This window comes from Fringilla coelebs, assembly GCF_963513975.1.
Source record: "Fringilla coelebs genome assembly, chromosome: 12".
In the NCBI taxonomy this organism is placed as follows: domain Eukaryota; kingdom Metazoa; phylum Chordata; class Aves; order Passeriformes; family Fringillidae; genus Fringilla; species Fringilla coelebs.
In genome coordinates, this window is record NC_140038.1 from 15946788 (window position 1) to 15967669 (window position 20882).

The 20882-nt window shown below is 42.3% G+C and overlaps 1 protein-coding gene across 4 annotated transcripts in view; it reads right to left on the reverse strand.

The window, feature by feature from the left end:
• AKAP13 (A-kinase anchoring protein 13) overlaps positions 1-20882 on the reverse strand; it is a 203203-nt gene that overhangs the window by 163951 nt on the left and 18370 nt on the right. For all 4 annotated transcript variants that reach the window (XM_084214119.1, XM_084214121.1, XM_084214120.1 and 1 more), the window contains exon 2: positions 18773-18829. The gene's annotated coding sequence lies outside the window, so the exon portion shown is untranslated. The remainder of the gene's footprint in view (positions 1-18772; positions 18830-20882) is intronic.

A 20882-nucleotide genomic window follows, 5' to 3' on the forward strand; every position in this document is an offset into this window, starting at 1 on the left:
TGAATTTTACAGGTTAAAATCCAGAATGGTAACTGTTCCATGTGTTAGTATTCCTGCTCACTTTCCAAGGCAGAAGGAATCACAGGGTGCTGATACAAACCATTTGCAGCTGCAACAGATCTGCATTTACTACAGCAAGGCAGATGGCTGGAAACAACCAGCATGCAACCACAGAGCATCTTTTACCCTGCAAACCCTTCAGCAGGTTGCCAGATTTGCTTTCATATAGCTCAACTTCTCTTTTCCCTCCCTCTAAACAAAAAGACTGTTTTCATTCAGCTGCCGGTTTTCCCCCCCCTTTACAAATGCAGACACCTGCAACAAATTCCTCTTTCAAGAGGCAGATCACAGCAGGGCAGTGTCTTATGAGTAGAAAAGCAAGGGCCATTATCAAATAGCATTAGCACATGGCAGAAATTTTCCCAGTACCCAAAGAGCCCAGGGCATGTAACTCCAATCGCATGCCAGGGGAGGAAGCAAGCTTTTGCCACTAGCAAAAAAAATCCTGGAACAAGTCAGCAAATGCTCATATAACCTCTGTCTCAAAGTCTGACATCAAATACAACCTGAGATTACCTGAGCCTGTTACTGGCTCTGCATTCACACAGCAAAGTGAAATCCTGGAGGTGCCTGCATCCTCCCATGTGTTTCACACACAGGAAGACCTACTCATTATTTTCTCTGCAAAGCACACTCCTCCCCGTTAATCAAGAGTTACAACCAGTGACCCAACTAGCACTGGGATGACTTCACTGCCAGCTGCTAGGCATCCTCAAAAAAACAAAACCAAATTACATGAAGCTACCGTCACTTACCAAACCCTACTGCAGGTACACCAGGCTATTGGGCAACTTTGCTGACGTACCTGCCAGTACATCAGGGACTTATTCCCCAAGCATCCCCTGAAGCAAAGGGCCTTTATTCACAGCAGTGACAACAGTTTTCACCCAGCAGAACACCCTCCCCCTCCTTACCTACCCCAAGCAGGTACAGCTTTTTGCTCAGTGAAGGAAAAAATAAGAAGTTAAAGCCAACTAATTGTCAGGACACGCCCTTCTTCCAGTGCACCTGTAAATGACCACTTGTGCAACAGCACCTGAGCGTCAACAGGACTGTGGGCACTACCCAGGCACCAACACAGCAATCAAGCCAAGGCACTACCCGCAGTTCCACGTGCAGGTAGGTTTTCAAGTGCCTATCTGCCTATCTACACCTATGCAAGTGGTGATTCACCTCTTGCAAAGCCAGCCTCACACTGCTGCTATCTGCTCTTTCCCGTACTCCTGCAATTGTGGCTAATCTCCCAGTCAGACATTGCCTGCCTTCTTCAGGACTTGACTGTCATTCAGCAGAGCACTGAACATGGTTAGCTGGTAACAAAACAAAAATAAAAACTTAATGAAAATTAATCAAAACCCCCTGACAGGTTTTCCAATATACACTTCATTAATTACAACTAATGGCACATGCACTTTTTTCACAGCATGTTTAGGATTAGAAAGAGTTAAGCCATGGAAAGCAGTGACATGCTGATACCAATTTAACTTTTGTGTTTTCTATGCATAAATAATAAGAAATAATATGCTTTAGATAAATTAATAGGTTCTGGCATTTCTACAAACAGAAAACAGAGACAGCAGAATTTAATGTCTGCCCAGAAATCTAAACAAAGGGGCTTAGATGAAGAAAAGTATTCTGAGAAATTCACCACACATTCCCTGATCCATTCAATTTTCTTCCTAGCAATTTCAAATAATCATTCTCACCCCCACCAAAACAAAAATACAAGGGATGCAAGCCTACAGCACATGCATTTAGCACTAGAGGTTGCTAGAGATCACAGACAACCCACCAGATCCCAAGTGGTCAGTACCACAGGTGAAAAAAAATGCTCCTTCACTGAGAGTCACAGCCTCATAGAAAATCTCAAACAGCCTTTTGATCTTAGATCATCCTGGGAAACCTGACACTGATCAGTACTGGGAAAACACAGCTAAATTTTAGAGGTGTTCTTCTACAGGTCTCTGCCAAGCCTCCTCCAGTGAGGAATTTCATCTCTAGTAAGGTTTCAACAATTGCCAGCCCCAAACAGTAGCCACTAAGAGGTTTTGCTCACCCCTGAGTTGCCACCAGCCACACATCTATTGCTCGCTGGACCAAGGGTCAGCCAGGTGGACACCCAGGTTCCTTTTGACACATCATTTTTCTGCTGGAACAGACTCCCCAGTGTGGGAGAAGGAGTCTGAGCACTGGGACATCCCAAGGAAAGCCCTGTGCCTGTCCTCCTGCAGCATCCCTGTGAGCTTGGAGAGCAGCCAGGCTTTCCCCAGGGACCTACAGGAAGGGCTCTTCACTGAGCTCTAAATTGCTCAGGGCAAGGCTCCTTCTGACATCTGAATTCTTAGGGGTGACGCAAGAGGAAGAGATCACCTGAGAACTTCAGGTGGAGGAAGGACAGCCAGCAGAAGCCGATTAATTCCTAAGCAACAGAGACCTTCCTATGCAAACTCCAGATAGGCCATGAGCTGGGGGCATGCATGTGATTAGGGAGGAATGGCAAAGGTGGGGACAATCACAGCAACAGAGAAAAACGAAGTTTTTCCAGTGTTTCCAGAGCAGATAAACATCTACCTACTGAATTTTATTTATTTGAGGGTAAGAGGTTGTTTCTTTCCTTTTTTGAGATGACATTAGGGTCAAAAGCAAGCATTAGGATCATTCAAATCCTATTGCTTCTGTTAAAGGCTGAAGAATTTCACCTTTACATTCCTCTCAAGCCCATGACTCCAGGATTAGGCCCATTTCTAAAATGCTTACAGGAGAAATTCAGAGTTGGAAACCAAGCCAAATAACCCCAAGGGATTTGCCTTCAGTAACTTTTCCACAGCTTGAACTACAGCTGTTTTCCTTTACAAATTCCACCTCTCAACTGCCAGAGCACCAGGAGAGGAAAGAAGCAAAGTGCTATGGTTGGAAACAAAAGCTCAACATGGATATGCAGCAAAAGATCAAATCCAGTTCTGCTGCAAGCAAGACTCTGACCACTAACACACTAATTTGGTTCCTGCTGTGCAAGAACACTTGAGTTTGGACTTTCTTTTTTCATCCTCAAGGGTACAGAATGAAACGATGAGCCAACCAGGACTAAAAGGTTTCTCTGCACCGCTGGAACAAGCAAATAATTTCTCTGACCTATTTTACAATAAAACATGAGTCTCCCCTGGAAGTAAAAACCAAGTTCTTTATTCAAATCTTACATGCCCCACCTGGCCATGGTTTTGAAGTATCTCTGCCAGCCTCAACCATTCCTTAAGCAACTGAGGAAATGAAATACAAAACATTAAACGATGTGGAGGGTCAGATTTAAACCAACAAAGACAAGGAAATTACAAGTTAAGCTTCTTGCTCTGCCCTTGATTCACCTTGTTTTGTTCAGCTACTGCTCTGTTCCCAGACCCTTCCTCCCTCCCAATGCCAAGAGCAACAGGACACAGAAAACAGCATGATCTAAACATAGGTGGCATTCCCTCCTATGCGTGTCTTGTTTGTCACCCAAAATCCCAATACAAGCACGTCTGGTTTCCTACTTCAGGAGCCTTGCTGGAAATAATTGCTGCAGCACTGCTTGGCTGGAGGTCCAGATGTGCCCCTTCCTTGTGGTGATGGGGACATTCTCTGGCCAACATCTCCAACACAAGGGGTAGCAGCAGCAGGACAAACCTCGTATTCCACTAGCATGCACAAAGAACAATAAAATGTGAATGATATTTATATTCCCAAGAAGAAAGATCACAATCTGCAGAGAGGAAAAAGAAGCAATGCTGAAACTCTGGCAAGCCAATGTCTTTCTAAAGTAGAACAAAATGCAACCTCTAAAATAAAGGCCTCCAAGATGGTAATTTTTCTTCACCAATAGCACGTACTGTTTCCAGCCATAGTCTGTGTTTGCAGCACTTCAGTAATGGATTAAAGTAGTTTCATGAGCTTGTAAAGAGAAGTACTTCAAAATCTGGGCAGTAAGAAAGCATATATACTACATGAAAGGCAAAACATAGGCTAAATATCAAGTGCTGTTACAAATTTGGGAAAAACTAAAAGCATATTTTATTTTCCATACTCTATGAGAAGGGTCCAAAATAGGACACAACTGCTTAATTGGGAAAAAATGCACATGGCTAAAAGCCTACAGGCTGTCTTCTGATCATATGCAAAGGATGAGTATCACAGGGCTTCTGCAGAGGGTTTTAAAGAAGGGCACACAACCAACCCATCACTGTATTTTAAAGAGATTCACAGTACTACTCCATTTCTTCTTTACATTGTCTTTCAACAGGACAAATCTTTCTCATAGCATAATGTAAAACTAAAACCTTAGATGAAAGACAAGAGCACCAGTTTGGAGACTGAAGATGTGCAAAAACGTGCTGGTGAACTCCTTGGGAAGCGTAACACAAGGAATAAAGTCCACTTCAAGAATCCATCAGGTCTCTGTTTTGCTTTTGTCTTCTCAATGGAATATATTTGCCAAAAGGATTTCTCAATGCTTTCCAGCTGCAATTCAAACCCTCTCCCCTACTACTGGACCTTGCTCTTCCAGGAATATCTCACAGTTCAGTCCCTGGTAACAGGTCTTCCATCACAAACCAAGGAGATGTCCTTTATTAGCAGCACTATTTCCACAAGCACACAGGGTGTTAACAAGCACCACATGCATAGGGATGAGGAGATGGAGGAAGTTCATAAAAAGGTTTGCTCACTATGAAAATCATCTTCAACTTCCCACGAGTATGGTTCCACAAACACTTGCAGTAAGGCAGGTTGTATTATTCTCTTCTCTCTTGCCCAATAGTTGCTATTATTGGACTGGCAAAGCAGCATGTGACTGAAAAATGCAGCTGCATTTTTGGCTCAGAAGCCTCTGCAAGAGCCTTTGAGTCATGAACCAAAAGGCCCACAAAAAAGCAAAAAAGAAGAATGGAGATTCAGTTTTCATTGTTAGCATGTGTCTCTACTGCATAGTCCTGATGCAGTAGACAAAATGACAAAACCAGGAATCATTTTGAAGTCCCTTTAGTCAGGTAAATTGGCCTCCCTCTGCCCAAGGCCACTTGACATAGAAACAGAATGGAAAGATGGTCACTGACCACAGAGTGTCTGAGCCACACAACAGAGCACGTGCCCAGATGTGCCTCTGAGCTAAGCTTTTCTACAAGTCTAGAGTAACGGAGGGGGTTTTCGTGGTCTGGGTTATTTTTGTAGAATTTCTCCCAAGAAGCTCAGCCTCATTCCCAAAGCACAGGGCTGAGCTCTTCCACAATGCTGCCTTGTAGTAAAACAACCCTCATCCTCCTGTTGCACTGCAAAAAAAGTTTATAATGCAACAATTTGTCTAAAATGTGTCAAATTGCTCTGAGTACCTAAATTACCATATTCATTACTATCAACTCTCATGCCTGATCAAATGTTACAACCTTTTTCCTTTTTTCAAATGAAAGCAATCCAAAAGCACCCCCTTTCTCAGACTGCTGGGAGTGGGTATCACAAACAGAAGGAAGAAGGGAGCGTGAGAGCAATCTCGACTGTGGACTACAGAAGAATGTCTCAGGACTTCTCTTTATCACCAGCTCATGGATTCTGTCAGCAAGAAGCTGTTCCCACACTACTTCATGTCTTCTGCCTGCAAAAAGCAGCCCAGCTCCAAGCCAGCTCAACAAAAGCAGGCTGGAGGAGAACAATGGAAGGGGAAAACAAGAATAACCCTTTAGTCAGGATAAACAGCATAGGTCCACTGAAGTTCCCATTCCCTGAAGACGTTTTATATGGGGTGGATAGGACATGACAGGAATGAACACTAAAGGTGCACAGAGGCAAACAGCACAATACTGCTCATGCACCTACCAAAAATACTGGTTCTCCTCAATCCAGCTGCTGCATTAACCACCTTAGAAAAAATGATCCTTTTTGTCTTATATTCTTCCAAAAAAAAGTTGAAAGCCAGCAACTTGTGTTTCTTCCAATTTAAACTGGGTCCCATCAGCACCCTAGCTCTTACACTAGCATCACTCCTGTTGAAAACCAGCTTTGATCATTGCTGTTGGCCTCACAAACTTAGTCCACATCAGCCCCCATGATGGTTAACCAGCAAAATAAGCACGTCTTGCCTCTCAGGCACACTGTGTTCCTAGGGAAACGTTGTTAAAAGACAATGGAAGGCAGAGGTGAGGACTGGAAGGAAAGTTCCCTAAGGCAGACAAAAAAATCCTTGAGTGACTTTTGATAGAGAATTTTCCAGCCCTTTCTGAACTGGAGTGATAGGAGGAAAAAAAACACTAAGTATCATCCTTGCCCCTTCAGAGGGCAAGGAGTGGAACATGAGCAACAAGAGGAAAGTTTCTCAAAGGTCACCAAATGCATCATGGCTTAAATGGAAATGATGAGCATCCAGGTTGTTGGTGTTCAGATAACAGTCATGTGCAGCAGGATTGAGCAAGGTGTTCAACTCATGTAAAGAATTCAAAGAGTTTGCCCAAACATAGCAAAGAAATATGGGTATAACCCAACAGAGACACAAGCACAGAAGCTTAAGGAATGTACCTCAGAAAAGCATAGGTGTCATTAAGTTTGTTTTGTAATTTTTGCTCAGTTTGAGGACCCAACTCTGTCTGGTCTCCAGTGAGGGCCACTCACTTTTGCTTCACATGAAGAGATTCCCCTCTCCAACTCATCACTCTCCTAAAAGTACTGCTAGAGAAAGGTATGAAGGCTGATGTTGGATATTTGGGTCTGAGGTCTTTTTCAGCAGCAGAAACTCTCCATTCCCCCATGAAAAGGCAACTCCCAGCAAAATAATTCCAACTCCACCACGCTCCTGTATTGCATTACAGAGCTTTGCTACTCCTGTCATGGACAAAGTCAGGAACCCCCACTAATGCTCAACCAGCCATGCTTGGGTTGGTTAGCTATTATAACACCACTGTACCTAAAACTCTGTGCCAAGCAGCCTACCAACACCATTGAGAAACACTGCTGTGTCTTGAAAGACATTATAATCTTGCCAGTGTTCTTTACTACTCCTCAGGAAATGACAGGCTCATTTTTCAGAGCGGTAAATTCCAATAAATTCTTCTTAAACTGGATGGAAATCTGAAAGTTTAACAGACCTAATAAATCGTATTATCTGTATTACCAAGCCAGCCTTACACAAACAAATACATCTAAATTAAGACTTGAATCTGCAAATCTTCTTCCATGTGAATAGAAGCTCTGACTTTAGTGGGGCTACTCCCATCAAGGAAAGAGGGGTCTTCTCTTTTTACACTATGTAAACCATGGGAAGTTAATTCCTCCCACACAAAGCTCTCACACAATCCCTGCTGCATCTTGCTCCTGGCTCATAAGTTGAATATTCATTTCCACACAGCTTCAAAAGGTGTACTCTCTTCAGCATCTGTCAGGCAGTTTTTTCTTTTGTAAAATGAGAAATGTTCTGCTGAATTGAAAGAAGTTTGGGTGGGTTTTTTTGCATTCCCTTGTAACAACAAGATTTATGTCCTTTGCAATTAAAAAAATTACAGTCCAAAAGCATTGCTAAAACCTTTAAAGGACTATATTTAGGGACCGACCTGGAAGATGACTCCTTACCACAATCTCCAACACTAATAATTCTTTCCAGCCTAGGGCTCTAGGTAATGATTGTGCATCAAGGTCATGTTCTTGCCTGGACAAGTTTATTTGCTGTATGTTTTTAGTAACATACAGACCACACATCTTAGAAAGTCACAGCAGCACAGAAGCATAAATGCTGACAGTAGTCAGGAAAGAAGACCAACTTTTCCAGTATTACCCATAAAAGTCTGCAAACATCATCCTGTATCACTATTAGTGCCCAAAAAATCTACACCCCATCTATATGGCTGCAAGAGGATTTCTCACGTGGCATCACTTATCACACAAAAAAAGGGGACAATGCACACGAGGGTCACATTTGCACACATCTTCCTTATCTACTCTATAGGACCTGATCTTTAAAGTTGCTCAAATGGCTCCACGACTGTACATTAAAACAGGAAAGTCGCCAAATAATACCAGTGACCTCCCAACACACTGTCCAGCCTTGAGATTATGAAGATCTTGTTTATTTCTTTCTCCAGGGCTTGGGAAGAAGATGGGAGAGACAGCAAAGAGCAGCACATGCAGAGCCCTCACTCTTGTGATTTCACTGGAGAGGCGACAGGTCACATCATAAATCAACTCTGCCTTAGGAGGCCACATTGATAAATGTCACTCCAGAGCCTCCAAGTGAGTGACACTTCAACTATTCCATGGTGCAATCTGATCATAAGTTCAGCAAAAACTACAAATGCAATTAATTCACAGGAACACCAATAAGCAAGCTTTATGGTTCTTAGGTTCATTCCTTTTTCTTTCATCTTTATATGTTTAATTTAAAGTATCAACCTATGCACAAGCTTTTCAACCTGTGAGACCAATGGTCAAGCTTCCTAGACACTTCGATAAATTGACAGTAACTTATGCCTTCAAGTATCTGATGTTTAATTAAAAAACAAGGATTAAGCCAAATTGGTTTGTTAGTCAGACAAAGGTCAGCTGATGTAAAGGAACTACAATCTTAACAGATTTTCCTTATTGCACTGCAAGGCTTGTCTACTTTATTTCATTATGTGCAGAGGTCATGACAGAGCCAGCACTCAAATAAAAATTGTTCCAAGTCACTAAATGTATCCCAGGTTCTTGTAATTCCTCACGGAAATAAAGAGCAGCAAATGTTTATCCCACTGTTTTCCCCAGCATTACTGGTTTACGTTCCTGTAGCTGAGGCAACCACACCAGGCCAAGCAGCTTTCAGCCTTTCAGAAAGATTAACTTCTTAAACAGGCACAAACAGCCAAGTTCAGCTCCAGCCAGCCAAGGTGAGTGGCAGACACACAGCTCACGGACCTGAGCACAGCACAGGAGACCATGTGACGACCTCCTCGCTGAGATCATCCCCCCTCTAAAACTCTACTCATGGCAAGGTCAGCTCTTAAGTTTTAGATTACCCCAGGTTTGATTTGTTTGCAAAATGTCATTCCTTGCTAAACAAAATTCTGGAAAAAATGAAGTAAGGAAGAAAGAAGGTGGTAATGACTGCCTGGAAAGAAGAGGGAAAGGAGCACAGCAAGTGCAAAAGGCATCCAGAAGAAAATTTTACTGCTGACAACGTTCATGACACCTCACAGCAATGCCAGGACCCAGAAATACTTTAAATTTGCAAAAAACCCGCCAACTTTCCAAGTCCTGCTGCACAGTGAACACCGCAATGACAACAGGAATTCAAGTCTAGATCTTCCAATAGACTGCAACTCCAGAACTCCCAGGAATGATGGGCACAACTGAGCATAAATAAAAGCAACTCAGCTTCGTAACACATACATCAGTTGAACAAATGCTAACCAAGTCTAAAACTGTACAACCAACTTCCTCATTCCCTTTCTTCCTCTCCCATCCCTGGGAAAAGATGTGAAATACAAGTTATTGCTGCAGTAGGCAAACATTCATAGTGACTGAAACCACTTAACCATCTATTCTTCTTTCCCTTCCCCTCATTTTTATTTTAAGAGAACCCACAGAATCCCTCTCTGCTCCCCAAGAAGGGCACCAGCATAACGGAATTTTTCATCCTTTGCTAGTTTGAGCACAGACCTAATTTAGGATTAAATGCAACTCAACACACACTTTATTTCAAGCCATAAATATCCAAGGTTAAGAGATGCTGAGAGCACTGGCTGACAGGACAAGACAAAAAGAAAAACTAAATTCTTCCATACTACCCATGCCACGAGCTCACTGCACAGAGGTAATGGCAAGGAGCTGAACCTGAGTACGTGGCAATTGATGGGGACTACTCACTCGTATTTTTCATGGATCTGCCAAACACTTCAGATTTCACAAGAAAAACCCTGTGTCCCACAACTCAGCTTTACTCCTTTTCACTTAGCTCAGAGTGTGACTGATGGTAGGAGCCTGATCAAATTCCTTGCTTTATCCACGCTTGAATTAAAGCCTTGCCTCAGCAGACCAAGTTACATGAGCTTTCCCTTTTTCAGAGCATGCCAGCCATTAGTCCTGGTGCCAGCTCTGTAGGTAACACCAACAAGTCCCTGGGAGCTTCAGTTTGGTTCCAAAGAGATTTCATCTCTTGGTGAAGCAGTTGGGATTTTTACATCTCTTTTTAGACACCCCAGTGCTCTGTTTTCATGTGCCAATAACTTCGATTTTTCAATACTCTTGAAAAATCCAGCCTACTCTGATCTGGGAAATGGGAATTTCTTCAAATAACTAAACAAATCATATTCTCATGGATGGGTTTCAGCTCTCTAGTACTGATGAATATCAAAGAAAAGTTTCAAAACCTTTACAGGTCAGATAGAGGCAAGGCAACTGCCTCACAAAGGCAGAGTTGCTATTACAGCATGATTGTGCAGAAGGAGCACTGCCCCTGGCCACAAAAGCCACATCAGCTCCAAGTGAACCTTCCCCCAGCTCTCCTGGCAAAGCACCTTCTCCCTGCCACAGGGAGCACCTGCACACACATTCATCTGCAGCCCCAGTCCAAGCCTGGCTGCTGCCCTTGAACTCTTCTTCAGCTCCGGGGATCCCCGTGACCACCACAGGGAGAACGGCAGCTAAGGCTCACCCAACTCCTCTCTGGGGAAGCAAATCAAAGTCCAAACAATTTTACTAAAGGGCACCTGCCAAACCTCCTGCAGAGACTGGGAGAGAGACAAGGAAGGAAACAGCAGAAGAAAGATTTCATTTGCTGCCAGGAACCAGAGCCCAACCTCTTGGGTGTGGGGAAGAGCATTCCTGGAACAGGCCACGGAGTGACAATAACCTTCAAAGGGGCTTCTATGGAAGAGATCATTGAATGGTTTGAGTCAGAAGAGACCTTAAAAGAACATCTAGTTCAACTTCTCAGCTGTGGGCAGGACCATCTATATCCCTAGATCTGGTTGCTCCAAGCCCTCTCTACCCTGACTTTGAACACTTGTGGAGCAGAACTGCTTGCTTCTCAAGGGACAGAGTCACAAATCTCTGACAGGAAGGTGGGCAAGTAAAAGGCTGATGGCTTGGGTCAAATGGGAGGAGCGAGAAAACGGGGAGAGAAGTGGGTCAGGAGGAGCCTGCGTGACTCAGCCAAGCACTCGGGCAGCAGGAGCGTGGAAATGTGGAAATCTCCACGTTTAAGAGTGTGCACACGCAAATGCAATATTTTACAATCCTACAGCACTTTTAAAGTGCTCCAAGCGCTTCATAACTGTTAATTAAGCAACAGCACTCGCAAATCAGAAGCACAGGACTGAGATATAGCTATGCCAATTTTTAATGGTTTAACCCCAGGCAGCAGCTCAGACCCACACAGCCACTCATTCCCTCTGCACCAGTGCGATGGGGGAGAGAACTGGAACACTGAAAGTGAGAAAACGCGTGCATTGAGTTTAAAAACAGGTTCACAGGTAAAGCACAAGCTGCACACAAGCAAAGCAATGCAAGGAATTCATTTCCCAGTTCCCACGGGCAGGCAGGTGCTCAGCCATCTCCAGGAAAGCAGGGCTCGATCACATGATGACGATATGGGAAGACAAACACCATCTCTCTGAACATCCTCCTCCTCCTCTTCCCCCAGCTCCATACACTGACCATGGCTCCAGAGGGTCTGGAATATCCCTTGGACCATCTGAGGTCAGCTGTCCCACCTGCATCCCCTCCCAACTCCTTGTGCCCCAGTCCTGCTCACAGGTGGGATGGGTGAGAAGCACAAAAGGCTTGGCTGTGTGCAAACTCTGCTCAGCAGTACCCAAAACATCCCGGAGTTATCAACAGTTTCCAGAGCAAATCAAAACCACAGCCCCATATTAGCTACCATACAAAAAATTAACTCTACTCCAGCCAAAACCAACGCAGTAACTCAGGGAATAAAAGCTGCTTTTACACAGTAACATACCCTTAACTCCTCCTGCCTCGCAGAGCCCGGGCTGTGTCCCACAGCCAGGCAGCACAGCACTCTCTGAAAGAGGCTGGTGTTGAGGATTTGAACCCAGACTCCTGTTTCACGAGGATCTGAACCCAGACTCCTGTCTCAGAGCGTGCCCCGGTGCCTCGCGCCCCGGCAGCGATCGGATCCCGCTGCAGCCGGCTCCCTGAGCCGTGCCTTGATCGCCGGCCAAGCCCCACGCAGAGGTAATCTTACCAAAGTAACACCACTATGTGCCTGTAAATTGATTTTGTGCTTGACTGGTGTTATCTGTCTCCTCTTGCACTTTGGCTGTGCAAATTATCTTCAGCAATTTCATCTTAAAGCTCGTGCTTTACCGTACTGATTTCCTCTAAAATGTAATTTTTTTTAATTTGCTTTTATTAGTTCAACCACATTTGCCAAGTTTCAACAGACGACTTCTTTCTCAGCTGCCTAATTTCAAATTCACCTTTACATATAGCTTAAAAGGGAGCAAAAAGTCATCACAAGTAAGTGGGATGTGATGCTTAACATCAAGGCTTATGCAAATACACTTTAACAGTATCAGTTGAGGGTCAAGAATCATGAATTCACTCTTACACATGGAAGAATTAGAAAGAAAAAGGATGAATCCTAGCCAAAACTTGGAAATATGTATACTCCTGATTAATACAAGGCTACTAGGAAAAAGCAGATGTGAAATCACACCTTGTTTTATTCAAGGGAAAAGCCAAAGTGTGCAAGAGCCAAAAAGAACTTACTCTACGCAGTGGCAGACTCTGAAACACAGCAATATTACTCCTTCAACATTAATAAAACATGTTGTATACAGAGCTTTTTTCTTTTCAGTCCTTGAAACCTTGCCAAGTCATAAGCTTTTTATGGGAACATTGAAATGAATGTTGATCAGAGCCATACCCATAAGAGTTTTAAATTTTACCACCACTTAGAGGCAAGGGCTTCCCCCCAGTCCCTCATGCATCTGCAAATCTGTACATTTTTGAAAAGCCTGACAAACTAAAAAATCTCATACACCCTCCATCTATGAAGATACTGAATTCCCTCTTGGATTACCAGGCCTTGAAAGGATTGTGAACTCCTCCACCCTCTAAAATGAAGTTTCTCAAAGGCAAAATTTTACATTTTATATACAAAAAATAATAGCTACTTGATAAGTGCAATTAGAGCACCATAGGTCACCTCATTACCAGGAACACTATATTCTTTTCCCCATTCCTTCCCATATTCATCAGCATCTGTTTTTTTCCAAGGCCTAAGCTTTATTTTTCAAAAAGTTAACACTGGCTCATAAAAACACAATTAATTTGGAAGTACAAGGCTCCTGGCACCCAGACAAGTAGTTGATCATTCAGTTGTCACATCTGATGTGATAGAGCTTCAACTGAGTTGGAAAACTTTATAAAATAAGGGGCTTCTTCCTATCTAATTAACACAGCAATGAAATTTAACAGTCTGGCATGGCAATTTCTTTCCAGCATTATGTTTTTGAAATAACTCATCTACTCCCACAGTCTACAAGACCTTTTACAAGGTCTAAACAGTAAACAGTAATTTACCCTTTCCAACTTAAGGGCTTCAATCTGGAATCCTCTGTATCAAACCAACCAGGGCAGCAAAGATGCTGCACCACAAGACTGCACAAACATCTACTTACCCTGCATGCTTCTACATCTATTCTGTAATTGTAGCACTAAAATCTGTGTCCATTACAATATTTATCCATTTTATCACTGACATAAATTTAAAAGGTATTAGTTAGGTGCCCAATGCTTAAATTTAACAGGGAAATGGACAAAAAGTACACAGGCTACATCCAAGTAGGTCTGTCTTTCAGGTCCCTGTGCTGGGAACTTGTGTAGTTTGTATACTATCTTGATTTATGTTTATTTAAATAATGCCAAATATTAGTTTTAAATTTACAGTGATTGCTTTATAAGATGTCTCAAATCCTATCAGGATAAAGAGCTTACACTAAACAAAACAGTTTGTTTATACTAGTAATGCATCTCATAGGAAATACTTAAAATCCCACATGTTCAAAGCAGGACAAAATTACAGCCTATCTTTCCACAGAGGGTTGCTATCTCCTGCTACCAAGAGCCAGAAGGACCACATGCAGATCACAAGGCCTCAAAGTTCCAATCAGGAGAGGCTGGTCTGCAGAACTTCAGTAAAGCTGAAAGTGAGTTTTAATGCTACCTTAAAATAACCATTCACACATGCAAACCAATTACTGGTGCAGGTACTTCAGTGTGAAAGCAAAGGCAGAGCAACACCTTGTCCTCCTCTGAATACACTAAATATTTACACATTCCCATAAAGATGCCTCTGCATATCAAAGTCCTGTATTTTTCACTCTAGAACTGTGCTTGTACAAGGACTAGCAGAGCAAAACCCTCCTCTACAGATGATGCTCTTTTGTGCTGGGATCACAAATTGAAAGTGGATGAGATAAATACTTAAAATCACGGATCCTTAGTGAAATCTCCTCAGCACACTTTACAGCCTCTCATGTCCAATGACTGCACAAATTTTCTCCTCTATCTATAGCCTGAAAAAATATTCCTCCAGTTTGTACACAAATGACAGCAGGTCAGTTTTGAAGGGGAAAGAAGGAGAAAGGCAACACTCAAAACTCTAAGGATTATTTACGAACAAGCTGAAGCCTCATAAACTTGGCTATTGAAGAAAGACAATCCTCTCTAGCTTATGCCAAGTGGGTCAGACAGAGGAAGAACCTCAGCAGTCTTCAAAGTCAAAGCAGATGGGGAAGTGAATAAGTGCCCATGTGAGCAAAGAGGAAACAAGATTCTATTCATTTTAGCTTGTTTCAGAGCTTCAGTTTTCTAGATACCATTGACTGATACAAGCAGAGGAGCTCATTTCTGTAACAAGTATTAAAATTGCAGAGTAATTACTTAAGACTGCAATAGATGCAAAAAAAAAAAAAAAAAAAAAGTCCCAGTGTGTGCAGATTGAGGATGTTGCTTAGCTCAGTAGGAGGGAAGTAGGTGAAGTGGAAGAAAGATTCTAAGAGGCAGAGAATGGGAGAAATCTTCCTTGCTTTGTAGCTATGAAAAAACCTCTTGGGATTCTTTATCATTAGTGTTTCAGTATCAGAGATATAAATATTTATGTAGCTGTTAAGTAGGTTCTAGTTAGAGCTAATTGTAGCTCTAATTAGCGTGTTTTTAAAAAAACACATAAGCTTGCAAGCACATTTTTTACCCTTTTTGAAATGAAAAAGCAGCAGTCCACACATGCCACAGAATGACCATACATCACATTCCTTAAAAAGCTGAAGCTGACCTCTTGGTCCTTTCTCAGGCTTTACATCGCCAGACAAGATCTGGGCCAAGACCATTTCCATACACAGGGCTGCATCTCTGTCTCAGGCTAACCTCATCATCCAAGTGGTGAAACCTAAATCCAGCTCATCTCCCCCAGGGTCATGATTGTGGAGCTGGGAATCCCTCCATCTGCCTCAGCAATACAAAAACATCACTGCCTGCAAAATAAACAGCACATGAACCACAGAACAATTGCCCCTCCAGTCAATGCTGCTCATACCACCCACCAAGGCTAACAATTTTTTAAGAGATCCCCCCCCTAAAAAATACTTCATACTTTGAAGAAAGACCTTGTGCAAGTCGACAACACGCAAGTTCTTTTCAATCCATCCAAAGGAAGAGCTCCCTCTCCAAATTCCTGGAAGTTTTGCAATCAGACAGAACAGACCTTGAAGGACCACAGAAATACTTTGAATGAAGAAGTTTTAAACTGAGCTGGGAACAGTGGAAGAAGGAGCATTCAGTGCTGCAGCTTGCTAGGGAGAGAAACAGAAGCCAAGGACATGCTGAGGAGATACTCATCTTCCAAAGAAAATACTGCTAAGAGAAACAGGCATCCTTCCACCACTTATTTTAGGAGATGGCTGCTGAGCTGCATCAGCTATTCCACTGGTGTCTCCATGAGTGTTTTTTGTCCAAGACTTCTGCTGGAAGAGCCAGAGCTGCAAAACTTGTAAGAAAACTCAACAGAAAGAGGCACTGAGGGGTTGAACAATACCAACTCACTTTGGATACACACATCTCCACTTAAGCAAACTTAAGTGATCTGATATCCAGGGTGGGTCATGTGGGGCACAGTCAAGATAGAAATATGTATATTAAGTCTATGCTTGTTTTCCTGTGTTTGTGTAATTATACATCAAGAAATTTGCTAAAATGAGAAGTATGAAGGAGAGGAGAGAGGCTGTGCTATGAGTAACAGCAAGCAGGGGGAACTTCAAAACTACAAGCTCTTTAGCTTTTTTTCCTATTACTATTTATCATACATGCTGAAAAATTAACTACCTTGCTTTAGGTAACTGTTTACCATGACAACTATTCCTTTTAGCAAATATATCACCATTCTCACAGCAACTTCAGATGCTTTAAGATGCAAAGCGAGGCCTCTCACAAATCCCCCTCCCCACTAAAAAAGATCCAAACACATTAACTTTGAAGGAAAGCTGCATTTGCTGAAGTCAAAACTTTCTCTGCATGCTGGTGTAGTTGGAGGAGAAAAAAAAAGATGTATATAGAAGGTAAACTCATGATGGCTTTTTAACAGCATCTGCACAAAAAAGATTTTTTTTCTGTGTGCCATGTACAGTTGACCTGGGTTAACACTGCAGGGATCACCTGATGAAACAGAAATACCTCCCTGCAAACTATTTTGCAGGAATTCCAGCCAAGCACCCCAACCACAGCTAACAGTAAGAGCTTTCTGGAACAGCACACATTCTGTGTCAGCAAAGCAGCATTAATACAAAACTAAACTCAAATAAAGAAGCACTGACCCTTTGGAAGTGTGGGGCTTCATCAGGCTCCCACCACACCAAAGACCACCAAAGATACTCCAAGCATTGCAAAAAAATTATTATATCAAAAGAAGGAAAACAATGTCAGCCTTGTACATGTTTTGTTGCTGAATAATGACAGTGTTTACCTTCCCAGCCTAACACATTACTGCTCTGGACCCAATTTTAAAACAGAGTACATGACAGAATTAATTATGCCCTTTCCTCTTAACTACCATTCCCTGGTTATTTATTAGCTCAGTCTGCATATATTCATAGATGTGTCTAATATACAGTGTTAAAAGGACTTAAAACTGATGCCTAAATACTTCCCTCATTTGCAGACTCCTCTCCATCCTCTGGACAGGCAGTGGCATCAACAAATACAGCCTCAGGCTGCAAATTAGTCACTGCTCAAGCAGTTGAGGGAGACATGGGGGAACCTCAAGCAAACTGCAATGGCATGTCTCAAGAGCAATGCAAGGCTGGATCCCCATCTATCTCAGAGGGTGCTGCTAAGGACTTTTCCACCTTTTGGCTCACTCACAGTTTGGAGTCCACCAGCCCATCCCCACGTGTTTCTGGAAAAGACAAAAGCTATGCCACACAAAATACCCTGAGTTCAGCACCCTGGCAAAGGAGTGGCAGATAGATAAACCCCGATGAGCTACCTAAGAGGAAAACTAAAGGGAACTCAAAAGCCTCTCTGCAGTCGTCTGTCTTCACTCTCCTGAAGTCCTCCCTGAAGAGGGACAAATACCAGGGAAAAGCACATTGGAGAAGACTTCTGGTTCAAGACAATCAGTTTTATTTCACCAAGGTCCCTCATCTCAAGGAGAGAAGCTGCTGTGCTAACCATTCACTGGAAGGAGATCAAAAGGAAGAGAGGGTGGTACTGCAGAGAGCAGAGACAGGAGAAAAAAGAAAAGCCTTTCACAGACACTTTGCAAAGAGCAGTAGCACTTCTGTCATGGTAGATGTTAGGACACTACATTCCCACATGAGCACTGCAGTTGCTTTTGGCCTCATCCAGGATCAACAAGCAACTCCAACTAACACATCAAATTATCTGTATGTCCAGGGATTAACTTCCTGTCTTGCATCAGAGGTCAATTAAGTCTTCTCTCCACCACAAAGGAAAACAAAGTACATTTTGGTTCAGCAGCACATTTAGCTCTTCCACCCATCATCCATGGCACCATGGCACTGGATTTGTGCTCAGAATGCCCCAAAGATAGACAAAATTTAGAAATAGACAAGACTAGGTACTTTCAATCAACATTCAGATCCTGTCAACAACCAATTACTTGGAATCTGCATTTTAGAGGTGTAGATGGGGTTCAGAAGTCAAAGGGGGGTATTAAATCTATTCAAGTTCTCCTGTCTTTTGGGCTAAAAAAATATAAAACTCTTAAAGCTTTTTATGATTTTTCCATATCAGAAGCTCCTGCCTAAGGGTAAGAGGGAAAAGAAAGGGATAGAGGAAGAGCAACTGTATCTAAAAACCTGTAAGCATGAAGGTTGCATTTCATAACAAAATGACATTAAGTGATGGCAACAAGTTTACTTTCCAGTGGGGGAAAAAAATGCAGAGCATCTCTTGAAAACAAAAATTATATATTGATGAGATTATGCAGTAATATGCAGATACAACCTGTATTTCATTATTCTGCACGACGTCCATTTCATCTGATTAAACGAATAAATGAGGTCCTTATGTCATACTAGAGGCATTACCCCACTTTTGTTTACAACATCTTTCTAGCCTTTAACCACAGCACACGCAGCACAGCTGGCTGGCAGCTCAACATTTCAACCCAACATGCAAAAGAAGTTAAGATAGGGGAAGTGATTCTAAAAAAATCCACAGGAAAAAATCTTGCTTCACTTACCTAAGCAAAGTTGTCATTAGAGAGTTTTCCAGTAATAAAATCCAAGGAAAAAAAAGCCTGAAAAAAACATAGAACAAGACAATGTTTTAGTACATAGGATATTACTCTCACTCATTTTTTTCCTTGGGAATTGGAAAAGTCAGCGATTTAAAGACAAGGTAACCTCGCTCCATTAGTTGCCTTTCTGATAGTTATTTGTAACAAAAAGCTCCTCCTCAGACAGTGAATGTATCAGACACAATAGGGCAGATTTTTCACTGCTGCTGCCAGCATTATACCAGTGCAATTCCCCAAATGTCAATCACGTTGGGCTGCAATAAAACTAGTGTTATCCAGCAGACGAGTCAGGCCTAAGGCAATTAGCTAAACTGCCCCATTTAGATTTTCAGTCATCTCTCCCTCCCACTGAGCTGGATTATCAGAAAGTTTGGACCAAATTGTGGGGTGGGAATCAAGGACTCACCCATGTTCACACACAGAGTAAGGCTGAAGGTGGCCAGAAACAAAATGCTGCTTATAAAAAAAATACCCAAACTACCCCAAAGCTAATTGCAAAAGACTGAGGCAGAACAACACACAGCAATATTAAGAAAGCTGGGAAATACAAGACCTCATTATAGGCATAAAAATCCAAAGCAAAGTACAAGTTATTGGCCAAAATGGCGTGTGGCCATGGCAGGTTTCACCACAATCACTCCTACCAAAAAACCCAAAAGCTTGTTGAGACTCATGAATGCAGACTGGAAGAAAAAAAAAAAAAACAGAAACCACACACCCAAACTAACTGAATATGGATGACTGCAAGCCTCCAAATCAAAGAGGGAGTTGACCGCTGTTTAGGAGGAAGAAATCGTTGCTTGTTCCAAGATTAAAAACTTATAATTCTGGCCCCAGCTGAAGCACTATCATTCACTAATCTGCTGCAATTTAGTCGGGCTGATCCCCCGCTCAGACAGACGGGGCATTATCAAAAGTTCCTCCATTCATTTCGCTTCCTGTTAGGCAGTGAAAGCCCCTTTCATACCCTCCTCCAGAGGCTGCTAAAGCCAGGGAAGACTTTCTGATAGAGAAGATAAGGTAGTTGGATTTATTCATGAGAGGAGGAAGGGAAGTTGTACAGGCTGATTACAGCTGCTCCAAAGCTGAAAACTAGAGGTTTGGAGAAGGGAGGTACAAGATGATGGATTTCTTATTAAATAAGCATTTTACCACTACCATTATTGTTAGAAGTAGCATTAACTCTCCTGATACTTAACTACAAAATTGAGATTTTACTCTGAACTTGGCATCATCAAATATGCACATGTGGTTAAATAACTCAAAAGTACATAGACGAGGCAGAATGTGGTATTTTTTAGGAGATTGAGTAAATAATATTTTTAAAAATAGAATACCTAAGACCAAAGGATAAACTAACCAGAGTCAGAGGGAAGACACTAGAAATGGTCTCCAGATTGAGACTGTTCACATATCATTTTCAGGGTCAGCTCTTGTTCTCATTGCCGACATGAGCACTCTCAGACTTCAATGGGGTAGGATGGTGATTTCCACATTACTTAACATGTGTCAGCAATTTTGAACAGTTGCTTTGCAGATTCTTAGAGCAAACCAAGCAAAACCTCAGCAGTGAGAGCCCAGTACAGTACTTGGCGGATGAAAAGCTGCCTGGAAACTCTATCAAGTCTCTGAAAAACATTCTCCCATTAATGTTCAAACAATTTGGTATAGTTAGAATAGTTTTTAAATGCAACAAGATGGAAATGCAAACAAAAACACATTTCTCAAGTTTAAAGGGGTCGAGCCAAAGCAGCAAAGCTCTACCAGAAGTTAGGGCTAACAATGATGGTTACAGGGGTAAACCCTGCCTCTTCCTTCCCCTCTCCCAGACTATTCTTCTCCAAACGAAGGAGTAAAATAAACAAGAATCAAAATATCCACAGCAGAAAATTGCAAGCAGCTTTAAAAGAAAGAAAATAACTCAGCTATACCTCATCACTATTTCATACAATCCAAATACACATCAAGTCTTTAACCTTCCCCTCTGACGATGCCAAATGAGACAAAAAAAAGCAAATATTACATATTTTTTAAATACACTCTTATGTGAGTG